Below are 12,637 nucleotides of genomic sequence, written 5' to 3' on the forward strand. Positions count from 1 at the left end.
TTATTTACTTTATTTTCTTTACTTACTGCCAACCCCCACCCCCCCAGATGGTTCTTCCGTCTGTCTGCTCATTGTTTGCTTGCCTTCTCCAGGAAGCACCAGGAACTGAAACCAGGACCTCCCACATGAGAAGTGAGTGCTCAATGGCCTGAGTCACATCTGCTCCCTGCAGGCTGTGGCAGGGATGACATATTTAAAACTCTGAAAGAAAGTAATTGCCAACCAAGAATTTTACATTTGGTGAAACTTTCAAAAATGAGGGAGAGATTAGGAAATTACCAGATAAACAAAAGCTGAAGGAATTCATCACTACCTAAGCAGCCCTACAAGAGATGCTAAAGAGTTCTGCAAGTTGAAAAGAAAGGACTCTAAACATTAGATCAAAGATACATGAAAAAAAAAACAAAAAAGAATCTCCAGTAAGGATAATGACATGGATAAATATAAATGCCAATATTATTGTATTTTAGGCTTATAACTCCACTTTTTACTTCCTACAGAATCCAAAAACGTAATGATAAATCAGTGGAATTTGATTCATGATACATAAGCATGTAATTTGTAATAAGAACTACATAAACCTGGTGTAACAGAGAGGTACAGGAACATAGTGTGTGTATATCATTGAAGTTAGGTTGGTATCTAAGCAAAAGAGTGTTATATTCTTAGGATGTTAAATTTAAGTTCCATGGTAAATACAAAGAATATATTAGAATATATGCAAACTCATAGAGAAAGAAATTAGCATACAGGTTGCCAGGGGTGAAGGGGCAGGGGAAATGGGGCATTAATGCTTAATGGGTGTAGGGTTTCTCTTTGGGGAAATGATAAAATTTTAGTAATGGAAGGTGGTGAGGGTACTGCAACAGTGTAAATAGGAGTTATCCCACTGAATAGCATGCTTGGGAGTGGATGAGATGGAAAGATTATGTTGTCTGTATGTTCCCACAATTACAAGAATGAGCAACTAAAGAGACAATGATAATTAATACAATATGTGATCCTGGATGGGATTTAGTAATGGAGAAGAAAAGATCCCAAAGGACGTTTTTTAGAACATATGAAAAACTTGGAATAGAGTTTTGTAAGCTACCTCACAATGTTAAATTGTTGAGCTTGGTAACTGTATTTAAGATGATTTCATAAGTAATATCCTTGTTCTTGGGAAATGTATATGGTAATATTAAGTTTTCAAAAGCTTGATGTATGCACACTTCACGCGAAGTTCAGAAAATGATTGATAGACAAACAGATGGACACAGGGATAGGTGGAGTGATAGACTGATGGATGATAGATAGAATGATGCAGCAAATATGGCTAAATTGTCAAAATTGGTGGTTCTGGGTATGTGGGGAGGAAGGGATATGTTGAAGTTCTCTGTATGGTTTTTTTTTTAATTTTAATTTGATTTTTAAGGAAGCTTAGGAGTCTATAAATGTTACATTGAAAATGTAGGGGATTCCCATATACCTCACCTTTCCCCCTCCCACACTTTTCCTCATTAACAGCATCTTTCATTAATGTGATATATTTGTTACAATTGATGAACACATATTGAAGTATTGCTGCAAACCATGGTATATAGTTTACATTGTGGTTTACACTTTGCATCAGTTTTATAGGTTTTGACAAAATGTATAATGGCCTGTATCTGTCATTGCAATGTCATGCAGAACAATTCCAATGTCCAATAATGCCCCATGTTACACATATTCTTTTCTCTCTGTCTCCTCAGAACTTCTGGGTTCCACTGTCTTTATATCGATGTTACAAGTTCTTTCATTACTAGAATAATAATAAGTCTACTTTAGTCCAAATTTTCATTCCCAACTTTGTTTGTTCATTCCTCAGTCTTGAGGATTTTGTGGTGGTGATGCCCACTCTGCTTCTGACTGAGAAGGGGCTTAGATCCCGTGGGGCAGGTGGGTAGATATGTCTTGCTTGCAGTTGTAGATACTCTCTGGTTTTCGGGATGGGTGTTGTCCATCATCATCCTTTTGTTAGTTGTCCTGGTTGAGTCTGATGAACTGGAGAGTAGGTTTTGTATGGGGTTTGTAACTGTCCTATAAGATTGAAAGTATTTCAAAATAAAAAGTTTAAAAAATAGCAAAATGGTTGAAGAAAGTCCTGTTTTGTCAGTAGTTACTTTAAATGTAAATTGATTAAACTCTTTGGTCAAAAGGCAGAGATTGGTAGAATGGATTTAAAAAGCATGGCCCAACTATATGCTGTTTACTAGAGACTCACATTGAATCCAAAGACACAAGTCGGTGGAAAACGAAAGCATGGAAAAATACAAGCCATGGAAATAGTAACCCAAAACAAGCTGGAGTAGTTACACTAATATAAAATAAAATGGACTTTAAATAAACTGTTATGAGAAACAAAGAAGTTCACTATATACAGGTAAAGAAGGTAATTCAACAAGGAAATAACAACTATAAATACATGTGCACCTGATAGCAGAGCCCTAAAATATATGAAACAAATATAGATGGATTTGAAGGGAGAAATGGATCTATATTAATGGTAGGAGACTTCAGTACACCACTTTCAATAATGGATAGAACATCTAGCAGAAAATCTGTAAGGAAATAGATGACTTGAATGACACTATTAACCGACTAGACCTAACAGACATATACAACACTTTAGCAAATGCAGCAGAATACACATTCTTCTCTAGTACACACAGAATATGTTCCTGGCTAGACCATATGTTAGGTCACAAAACAAGTCTCAATGAATTAAAAATATTGAATTAAGACAATGTATCTTCTTTGAATGCAATGGAATGAACTGGAAATTAATAACAGTGAGAACTAGAAAATTCATGCTTACATAGAAGCTAAATAATGCACTCTTAAACAACCAATGGGGCAAAGAAATTAGGAACTATTTTGAGAAGAATGAAAACAAAAATGGAACATACCAAAACCTATGGAATAACACAGTGCTGAGGGAAATTTTAGCCCAAATTTGTCTACATTAAAAAAAGAATGATTTCAAATCAGAGACCTAACCTCAAACCTATAGTAATATAATTAGAAAAAGAAGAGCAAACTAAAACCAATGTGAGCAGAAAGAATGAAATAACAAAGATCAGAGCTGAGATAAATGAAGTAGAGAGTAGAAAAACAATGAAACAAAAAGTTGGTTCTTTGAAAATATTAATAAAGTTGATAAAACTTTAGCTAGATTGTGGCAGTTTGATATTATTTATGATATATAAATAACAAAAGCCTTATGTCAACCTGCAGCTGAGACTGGAAGAAGCTGAGACCACAGAGCCTTAAAAGGAAGAAGGAAGGCTGAACCCTTGTAGACATCGTCCGCCATCTTGCTTCAACACGTAGCCAATGACTCTAGGTGAGGAAGTACCTCTTATGGTACTGTGAGTTGGACTCTTTAGGGTTTTCCAACTGTAAGCTTCTACCCCAAATAAATACCCTTTATAAAAGCCAACAGATTTCTGGTACTTTGCATCAGTACCCCTTTGGGCTGACTAATACATAGACTGACAAAGGAAAAATGAGAGAGGACACAGATAAATAAAAGCAGAAATGAAAGGGCAAATATTTCTACTGCTCCACAGAAATAAAAAGGGTTATGAGAGGATACTGGGAACTATTGTAACCAACAAATTAGATGACCTAGGTGAAATGGACAAATTCTAGAAATACCTAAATTACCTAAACTGAATCAAGGAGAAATAGAAGACCTCAATAGACCAATAACAAGTAAAGATGTTGAAAAAGTAATCAGGGAAACGGACTTTGGCCCAGCGGTTAGGGCGTCCGTCTACCACATGGGAGGTCCGCGGTTCAAGCCCCAGGCCTCTTTGACCCGTGTGGAGCTGGCCCATGCGCAGTGCTGATGCGCGCAAGGAGTGCTGTGCTGTGCAGGGGTGTCCCCCGCATAGGGGAGCCCCACGCACAAGGAGTGTGCCCCACAAGGAGAGCCACCCCACATGAAAAAAGCACAGCCTGCCCAGGAATGGCGCCACACACACGGAGAGCTGATGCAGCAAGATGATGCAACAAAGAGAGACAGATTCCCAGTGCAGCTGACAAGAATACAAGTGGACACAGAAGAACACAGCAAATGGACACAGAGAGCAGACAACTGGGGGGGTGGGGGAAGGGGAGAGAAATAAATAATAAATAAATCTTTAAAAACAAACAAACATAGGGGAACATCTTCAGGATCTTGTTTTGGGTATGGGTTCCTAGACTTTATCTCAAAAGCATGAGAAACCAAAGAAGAAAGTAAATTGGACCTCATCAAAATTTAAACTTTTGTGCATCAAACACAAGTACTGGCTCTGCCACTTCACTTCTCATGTGACAAATAGTTACAACACCTACGTGTGCCAAGAGCTATACTGGGGACTGGGGTTGCAGCAATGAAAAAGACAAGGTTTCTGGGCTCACAGAGCTTACGTTCTAGTTGTAGGGCAACATAACAAAAGGTAAACAAGCAATTTAACTGGAGGTTTAAGTACTTGCAATAAAGGACAGAAGTATGATGCTGGCATGATGAAGATTAACTGGAGGGTGTGTGTGTCTAATTTAGAGTGAGGTATCAGAAAGCCCTTTCTAAGGAGGTAACAATGAGATAACATTTTAAAAATGTTATGTAAATGGCATCATACAATATATGGCGTTTTGAAAATATCTCTTTTTTTCATTTAGCATAATGCCCTTGAGATCCATCCAAGTTTTGCATGTATCGATTGTTTGTTCCTTTTTATGGCCGAGTAGTATTCCATGAGTCAGATGTACTACAGTTTGTTTGCTCATTCCCCTACTGGAGGACATTTTGTTGTTTCCATTTTTTTTTAAAAGAGTCTCTCCCTTTCTCCCTCCCCCCATTGTCTGCTCTCTTGTGTCCATTCGCTGTGAGTTCTTCTGTGTCTGCTTGCATTCTTGGTGGCACCAGGAATCTGTGTCTCTTTTTGTTGCATCATCTTGCTGAGTCAGCTCTCCGTGTGTGTGGCGCCACTCCTGGTCAGGCTGCGCTTTTTTCATGTGGGGTGGCTCTCCTTGTGGGGCATACTCCTTGTGCGTGGGGCTCCCCTACGCGGGGGACACCCCTGCGTGGCATGGCACTCCTTGCGCGCAGCAGCACTGTGTGTCAGCCAGCTCACCACTGCAGGGCTTGAACCCTGGACTTCCTATATAGTAGGTGGATGCTCTATCAGTTGAGCCACATTCGCTTCCCTCCACTTTTTTGAATATTACAAATTAAGCCACTATGAACATTCCTGTACAGATGTAATTTGCATTTCTCTGGGATGAGTGCTCAGAAGTGCAGTTGCTGGGTCATATGGTTAGTGGATGTTAGCTGTACTATTTTACATCCCCACCAGCAATATATGAGTGATCCAGTTCTCTACATCTCTGCCATCGTTTGATATTGTCACATTTTAAAAAAAAATTTAGCCATCCTAATAAGTGTATGATGATATCTTAATCTTAATTTATATTTCCCTAATGGCTAGTGATGTTGAACAGCTTTTCATGTGCTTATTTGCCATCCGTATATTCTCTTTGATGAAATGTCTCTTCATGTCATTTGTCCATTTTCTAATTGGATTGTTTGTTTTTTGCTGTTGTGGTTTTTTTCAATTTTAGATATGAGTCCTCATCAGATATGTGGTTTGCAAATATTTTCCCCTACCAGGTAGTTGTCTTTTCATCCTCGCAACAAGTCCTCTCACAAAACAAAAGTTTTTAATTCTGATGAAGTACAATTTATCATTTTTCTTTTATGGGCTGCTTTTGGTGTCATGCCTAAAAACTCTTCACCAAGCCCTAGATTTCTAAGATTTGCTCCTATATTTTCTTTTTTAAAAGTTTTATAGGGAAACGGACTTGGCCCAGTGGTTAGAATGTCCGTCTACCACATGGGAGGTCCGCGGTTCAAACCCCGGGCCTCCTTGGTTCCGTGTGGAGCTGGCCCATGCGCAGTGCTGATGCGCGCAAGGAGTGCCCTGCCACGCAGGGGTGTCCCCCACGTAGGGGAGCCCCAGGCGCAAGGAGTGCGCCCCGTAAGGAGAGCCGCCCAGCGCGAAAGAAAGTGCAGCCTGCCCAGGAATGGCGCCGCCCACACTTCCCGTGCTGCTGATGACAACAGAAGCGGAAACTAGACGCAGCAAACAGACACAGAGAACAGACAACTAGGGGAGGGGGGGAAATTAAAAGTAAATAAATAAATCTTTAAAAAAAAAGTTTTATAGCTGTGTTTTGCATTTAAATCTATGATCCACTTAAAAAACAAAAAAAGATTTATTTATTTTTCTCCCCTTCCCCCCCACCCCGGTTGTCTGTTCTCTGTGTCTGTTTGCTGTGTCTTCTTTGTCCGCTTCTGTCAGCGGCACAGGAATCTATGTTTCTTTTTGTTGTGTCATCTTGTTGTGTCAGCTCTCCGTGTGGGCGGCGCCATTCCTGGGCAGGCTGCACTTTCTTTTCACGCTGGGTGGCTCTCCTTACGGGTCGCATTCCTTGCGCCTGGGGCTCCCCTACGAGGGGGACACCCCTGCATGGCAGGGCACTCCTTGCGGGCATCAGCACTGCGCATGGGCCAGCTCCACACGGGTCAAGGAGGCCCGGGATTTGAACCATGGACCTCCCATGTGGTAGACGGACGCCCTAACCACTGGGCCAAGTCCGCCACCCTATGATCCACTTTTGAGCTAATTTTCATGTAAGATGTGAGATTTAGGTTGAGGGTCTTTTTTTTTTGCCCAAGGATACCCAATTACTCTGGACTACTTTATTTTATTTTGTTATCCCATTTACTCCCCTATAATAATTTTTAACTTGTATCTTATTTTTCAAGAGACCCTGCTTCCTCCGTTGAGCTTTTGCACCTTTTTCAAAAATCAATTAGCTGTACTTGTGTGGATCAGTTTCGGGGTTCTCTCTTTTGTTCCATGGATCTATGTTTATATCTCTTTGCTAATATCCCACAGTCTTGATTACTATAACTATATACTAAATCTTAAAATTAGATTGAGTGATTCCTCCCACTTTATTCTTCTTTTTCAAAATTGTTTTCGCTATTCTTTTTCCTTTATTTTCCCAAAAAAATTTTAGATATGTTTGTCTATATCTATAAAAAATCTTATTGGGAATTTATTCTTTAAAAAATTAAAACATACAGTAAAGTGCACAAACAGGAATTTTTATGTATTTGTACACATTTGTAACCAGCACCCAGATTAAAATACAGAATATTTCTAGTACACTAGGAGGTGCTCCCATGTTCTTCCCAGTCAAATCCACCCCCAGAGTACCCTCTTCTCTAACTTCTATGACTTTAAGTTAGTTTTGCTCACTCCTGAACTTCGTATGGATGAAATACAGCACATAATATTTTGTTTCTGACCTATTTCTCTAATCAACCATGAGATGATACCTACAACCTGGCTTTATATTTTCTATTTGTCCTAGCTGTTCTTTGTCCTTTATTTTCCTTTCTTGTCTCCTTTTGGACTGATGAGGTATTTTCTTTTTTATCCCATTTCCTTCTCTCTAATAATTTTTAATTTGTATTTTATTTTTCAAGTGGTTAGACAAGATTTCAGTGTGCATGCTTGGATTTATTAAAATCTTTCTTATGTTATACACACTTTTACCACTTCCCAAAGAAAGATTTTTACAACAGTCTGATTCTATTCACCCAGCTCCTACTTTGTGCTCTTGTCATATATTTTCATTCCTGTGGGCTTTATACCACATAGAGAAATAAGATACGTGGCAACAATGCACAGAGGGTTCCTGTTAATTTACGTAGCTAATATTCTTTTCTGTTTATCCACATATTTACCTTCTCTGGTGCTTTTCATTCTTTCCGGCAGCTCTATGTTTCCACACGAAAACATTTTCCTTCATTCTGGAAGACTTCCTTTAGTATTTCTTATAGTGATGATCTGCTGGCAACAAATTCTCTCAGCTTATTTTTGTCTTTATTTAACCTTCCCTTAAAAAGAAAAGAAAGTGGGGCTTATTTTCCACCAACCTTATTTCCATTTTAGGTTTCAGAGCCTACTGGCCCGTGCTTCCTGCTGAGTCCATGGCCTGAGCAGGGGGTGCTGCAGACCCGAATTCAGCTGCAGGCTGAGCGCTCCATTCTTCAATCGAGAACTGCTGAGTGGGCGCTGAGGGCACCTGCCTGCCTTCAGACCAGTCTGTGGCCCCGGGTTGAGTAGCAGAAAATTCAGGAGCTGGAGCTGTCCACTCCCCCGAAATTCCTGCTTGGTCATGGCCTGCTCGGCAGCGGCCTGCTCTGTTCAGTCTCTTCAGGATCTCCATAGAAGCAGGGCCAGGCATGCTCCCTGGTGGGTGTTCCCGGGAGATGCTGCCACACCTGCGCAGAACGTCCCAGGCCAGCATCCAGCCCACCAGGCCCACTGAGTGAGCCCTTGTTGCCTGGGATGGCAAAGCCCACCCAGCCCCGAGGAAATTCTGCAGTGGTCATCAGGCTAACGTACAACGCCTCTGCAAGAGCCTGGGGTCGGTCACCACCAGAAGTGCAGCTCCCAGAAGGCTGCCCTCATCTGGTTAGAGAAGGTTCCAGGAGGGAAGTGCCTGGCAATAGCTTTAGTGGCAGCAGCAAACGTTAGCAGAGCCCACTGGGCAGAATTCCCGGAGGATATGACACTGATAGTGGCCAGGTTTTCAATGGCGACAGGGGCACGAGCCACCAGCAGAAGCTTCTCCCAGGTCCTCTTCACTTTGCCCTTTGCAGATGTACTGTTCCATTTGGAACTCAAGGTTGGCTCCACCTAAGTGGGCTCCTGCAAGGAATTGGAGGACATCCTTCATCTGCAGGACATCAAGGACTCCAGACATTATGAAAGTTGCCCTTTAAGTTATGACAGGAACCTAGGACAACAACATGTGGCCCCTTCTCTGGGTAGCATGGGAAACTTAACTTAAACTTTTTTTTTTTTAGAAGGTACCAGGTGTTGAACCCGGGACTCATATATGCGAAGCAGGCGCTCAGCCACTGAGCTCCATCCACTCCCCAGGCTCATCCTTTTTTTTTGCCTGGATTTACTGCAGAAGCCTAACTGGTCTCTGACTCTACTCCTGTCTCCTCCAATCTATTCTCCATCCAGTTGTCAGAGGGATGATTTTAAAATATGGATCATATTTCCATTGTACATGGAATAAAATCTAAATTCCTTTTCATGGTCCAAAGTCCCTGTGAAATCTTTTTCCTCCTCTCCAACCACTCTCCCTCTTGCTTGCCTTGACCCAGTCGCACTGACTTCCTTTTTGTCCGTTGAGCAGGTTGAATCCTTTCCAATTTTATTCCCTTTATATTCACCTTCCTTTAGCTAGAACTATTTTCCCTGTTTCTTATATTTCAGGTCTTATCTCATTGTCACCTCCTCAGAAAGCGCTTTCTGACACCTCACTCTAAATTAGACTTCCCTCCAATTAATCTTCATCACACCAGCATCATAGTTCTTTCCTTTATGGCAAGTATTTAAATCTCCTATTTAAATTGTTTATTTACTTTTTGTTATGTGGCCCTACAACTAGAATGTAAGCTCCGTGAGCCCAGAGACCTCGTCTCTTCCATTGCTGCAACCCCAGCACCCGGCATAGCTCTTGGCACGTGTAGGTGTTGTAATCATTTGTCACATGAAAAATGAGGTGTCGGAGGCAATGCTTGAGCCCAATCTTTCTGACTCCAAAACTTGAGTCCTTTCTCCTACATCCTCTCCCAGGGAGCATATCTGAGGTTGGTAGGAAAGGTCTGGAATGAGATTCAGGAGATCAAGGATCTTCAACTGACTCTAGGAGCACCGCTGGGAAAGGTTTTCCCCTCTCTTTGGGCCTCAGTTTACCTATATGTTCTAAACTATGGTGCTCTGAGCCACGGGGAGAGGAAAAGAAGCAGATACTTCTATGTCCAGCAGGTGGCGACATTGGATTTACTAATTTTTCCTACCTGCTGGTCAAGGCAGCCTGACTACCTACCTGGTTCTGAATTGTCAGCATCTTCTTAAAACATACACAGTTACGTGAAAGAACCATGAAAACACTGTGCTCAGTTAACCAAGCAAGGGAAAAAAGTCTGCTTTCTAGATGACTAGAAATAGCAAATACACAGGGATAGAAAGCAGATTAGATACCCAGGAGGGGGAAGGAAGAGTGTTCGTAAAACTAACAATTTTTTAAAAGAAACTTTGAGAAAAAAAGGACTTTTGTAAATGCATTGGTGATTGCTAAAATAATGGAGGTTCCTCTGGGCCTAAAACAAAGAGGCAGCTGAAAGCCGGATGATAATTTCAAATTGATGTGCTGGCTGCCCCTTGGGAAAGAGGTCTTGGCAATCTAGAAAAGAAAACAAACACTTTCCTAGGCTCTATCATCACCCACCACCACCAAACACCAGTGAGGTGTTTTTTTCATTGTATGTGCCTATATTTTACTTTTTAAATAAACTTTTAATGTTAGAATACAATTACACTTACAGAAAAGTTGTGACAATATTACAGACAATTTCCATATACTCCACACCCATTTCCCCTATTCTTAACAACTTACTTTAGTAGGGTACATGTGTCACAATTAATGAGCCACTGTTGATACATCATTATTAACTAAGGTCCATATTTGATTCAGAATTCCTTGGTTTTTGCCTGATGTCCTTATTCAATCCAGGACCCCACCCACGATACCACCTTATATTTTGTCATCATGTCTCCTTGGCTGTGACAGTGTCTAGATTTTCCTTGTTTTTGATGACACCAGTGGCCTTTTCAGAAGGGACTCCAATGTGTTCCTTGAGCTCATGGTTCTCTAAAATTCAAAGCAAAAAGTTACAATCCTTTGCCCTCTGGGGAACTTAGGAACACATTTTTGCAGAATTTGGTGCTTCCTACTCAAATCCTGGGGCTGATCCTTGCAGGCGGTCCTCTCAAGCAAATACTGACCGTGTGCCTGCCCTGCACTCGGTGCTCGGGACGGAGCGGCACCAAGACAGGGTTTTCTTGGGGCTTACAGGCGTGTTCTCATGTCCGGGCTGGAAGCATGCACAAGGAAGGCAGGGGTAAGACCTCACCCTCCTGGTCCACCCAAGGACTCATTCCAGGTGGACAAGGGGTGACAGGCCCCTGGGAACATCTTCCTGTGGGACCCTCTGAAGGTCGCGGTCCCAGTCTGGAGGATTTGGAATGAGAGGTTTAGGAGACTTTCCAGTGTTCTCAGCCACTGGAGCCCAGCCCTTGTATCCACTGGGGGAAGACTAGGGTCTGGGGTAGGGCACAAAGCTCCCTCTAAGATGTTGTCGTCACCATTGCCTTCTTTTCTAAAAAAAAAAAAAAAGATTTAGTTTGTTTATTGCTCTCCCCTTCCTCCCATTGTCTGTTTTCTGTGTCCATTTGCTGTGTGTTTTGCATCCACTTGGATTATTAGGTGGCACTGGGAATCTGTGTCTCTTTTCGTTGTGTCAGCTCTCCGTATGTGCAGCACCACTCCTGGGCGGGCTGCGCTTTTTTCATACGGGGTGGCTCTCCTTGCAGGCACACTCCTTGCACGTGGGGCTCCCCTACACAAGGGCGTCCCTGCGTGGCACGGCACTCCTTGCACACTGCAGCACTGCACATGGGCCAGCTCATCACATGGGTCAGGAGGCCCTGGGTATCAAACCCTGGACCCTCCATATGGTAGGCGGATGCTCTATCAGTTGAACCACATCTGCTTCCCACACCATTGCCTTCTAATTCAATTTCATAACTATGTCCGTTCTGTGCTCCTCAGCTTATAAAGAGACGGCATCTTTGAGAGTTAAGTGCCATCGTTGTTGGTTTCATTATTCACAGTTTCACCCATGTAGAAACAAGCTCAGATCACACTCAGCAAATAACTGGTGGAGGCAAGATTTGAACCCAGATCTTCCCCCCCCTAATTTCCATTCCCTCCTAACCATCCCCTGTGCCTGTTGGGCCCTCAAACTTGGAAACTGTTTCTCTTGAACCCACTAATTATAGTCTGTTCATAAGATTAGGGTCTGCTCTAGTTCAAAGACATGGAGGTGTCAAAAGTGGGGAGTTCCGTAACCCATGATCAGGGGACCGTCTTCCGCCCCAGCCCAAGTCTACCCTTCTTGGGTAATCTGGGATGACTTGAGACATCTGGGTCATTGGTTTTTGGGGCAAAGGAGCCAGCCCAGGGCTTGTTGGCAGGTGATGAGAGTGTGTTGCCCACCTGTGCCTCTCACCAAGTGTGGAGGCAAACCGCCTTGTAAGTGTGATCCTTGTTTTTTTTATCAGTGAAAGTGGGCTAGTCCGCCTGCACCACAGGCTTTATTACAGTGAATAAGGACTGTAAGAGGGTTTGCCAGTGAAAGCCCCCTGTGGGGGATAGCAGAGGTGGTTACAATTTCCAATGAAGGGATCCAGGACCCCAAAGAGAAGTTGCTTCCCAACAGGCTCAGGCCAAAGAAAGAAGCATGTCAGAAGCTTTAAGTCCCTCCCCAGAACTAATGCCAAGTCAAATCCCCTGGTCCGTCCCCAGGCCCTTCTCCTCCCGCACTGTGGACACGGCAAGCCTGGAGCAGGGGGGAGACCCCCTAGCATCCTCGGTGTTGGATATTGAGCACCTTGAAAGCAAG

The sequence above is a fragment of the Dasypus novemcinctus genome, chromosome 10 (assembly GCF_030445035.2).
Source record: "Dasypus novemcinctus isolate mDasNov1 chromosome 10, mDasNov1.1.hap2, whole genome shotgun sequence".
Lineage (NCBI taxonomy): Eukaryota > Metazoa > Chordata > Mammalia > Cingulata > Dasypodidae > Dasypus > Dasypus novemcinctus.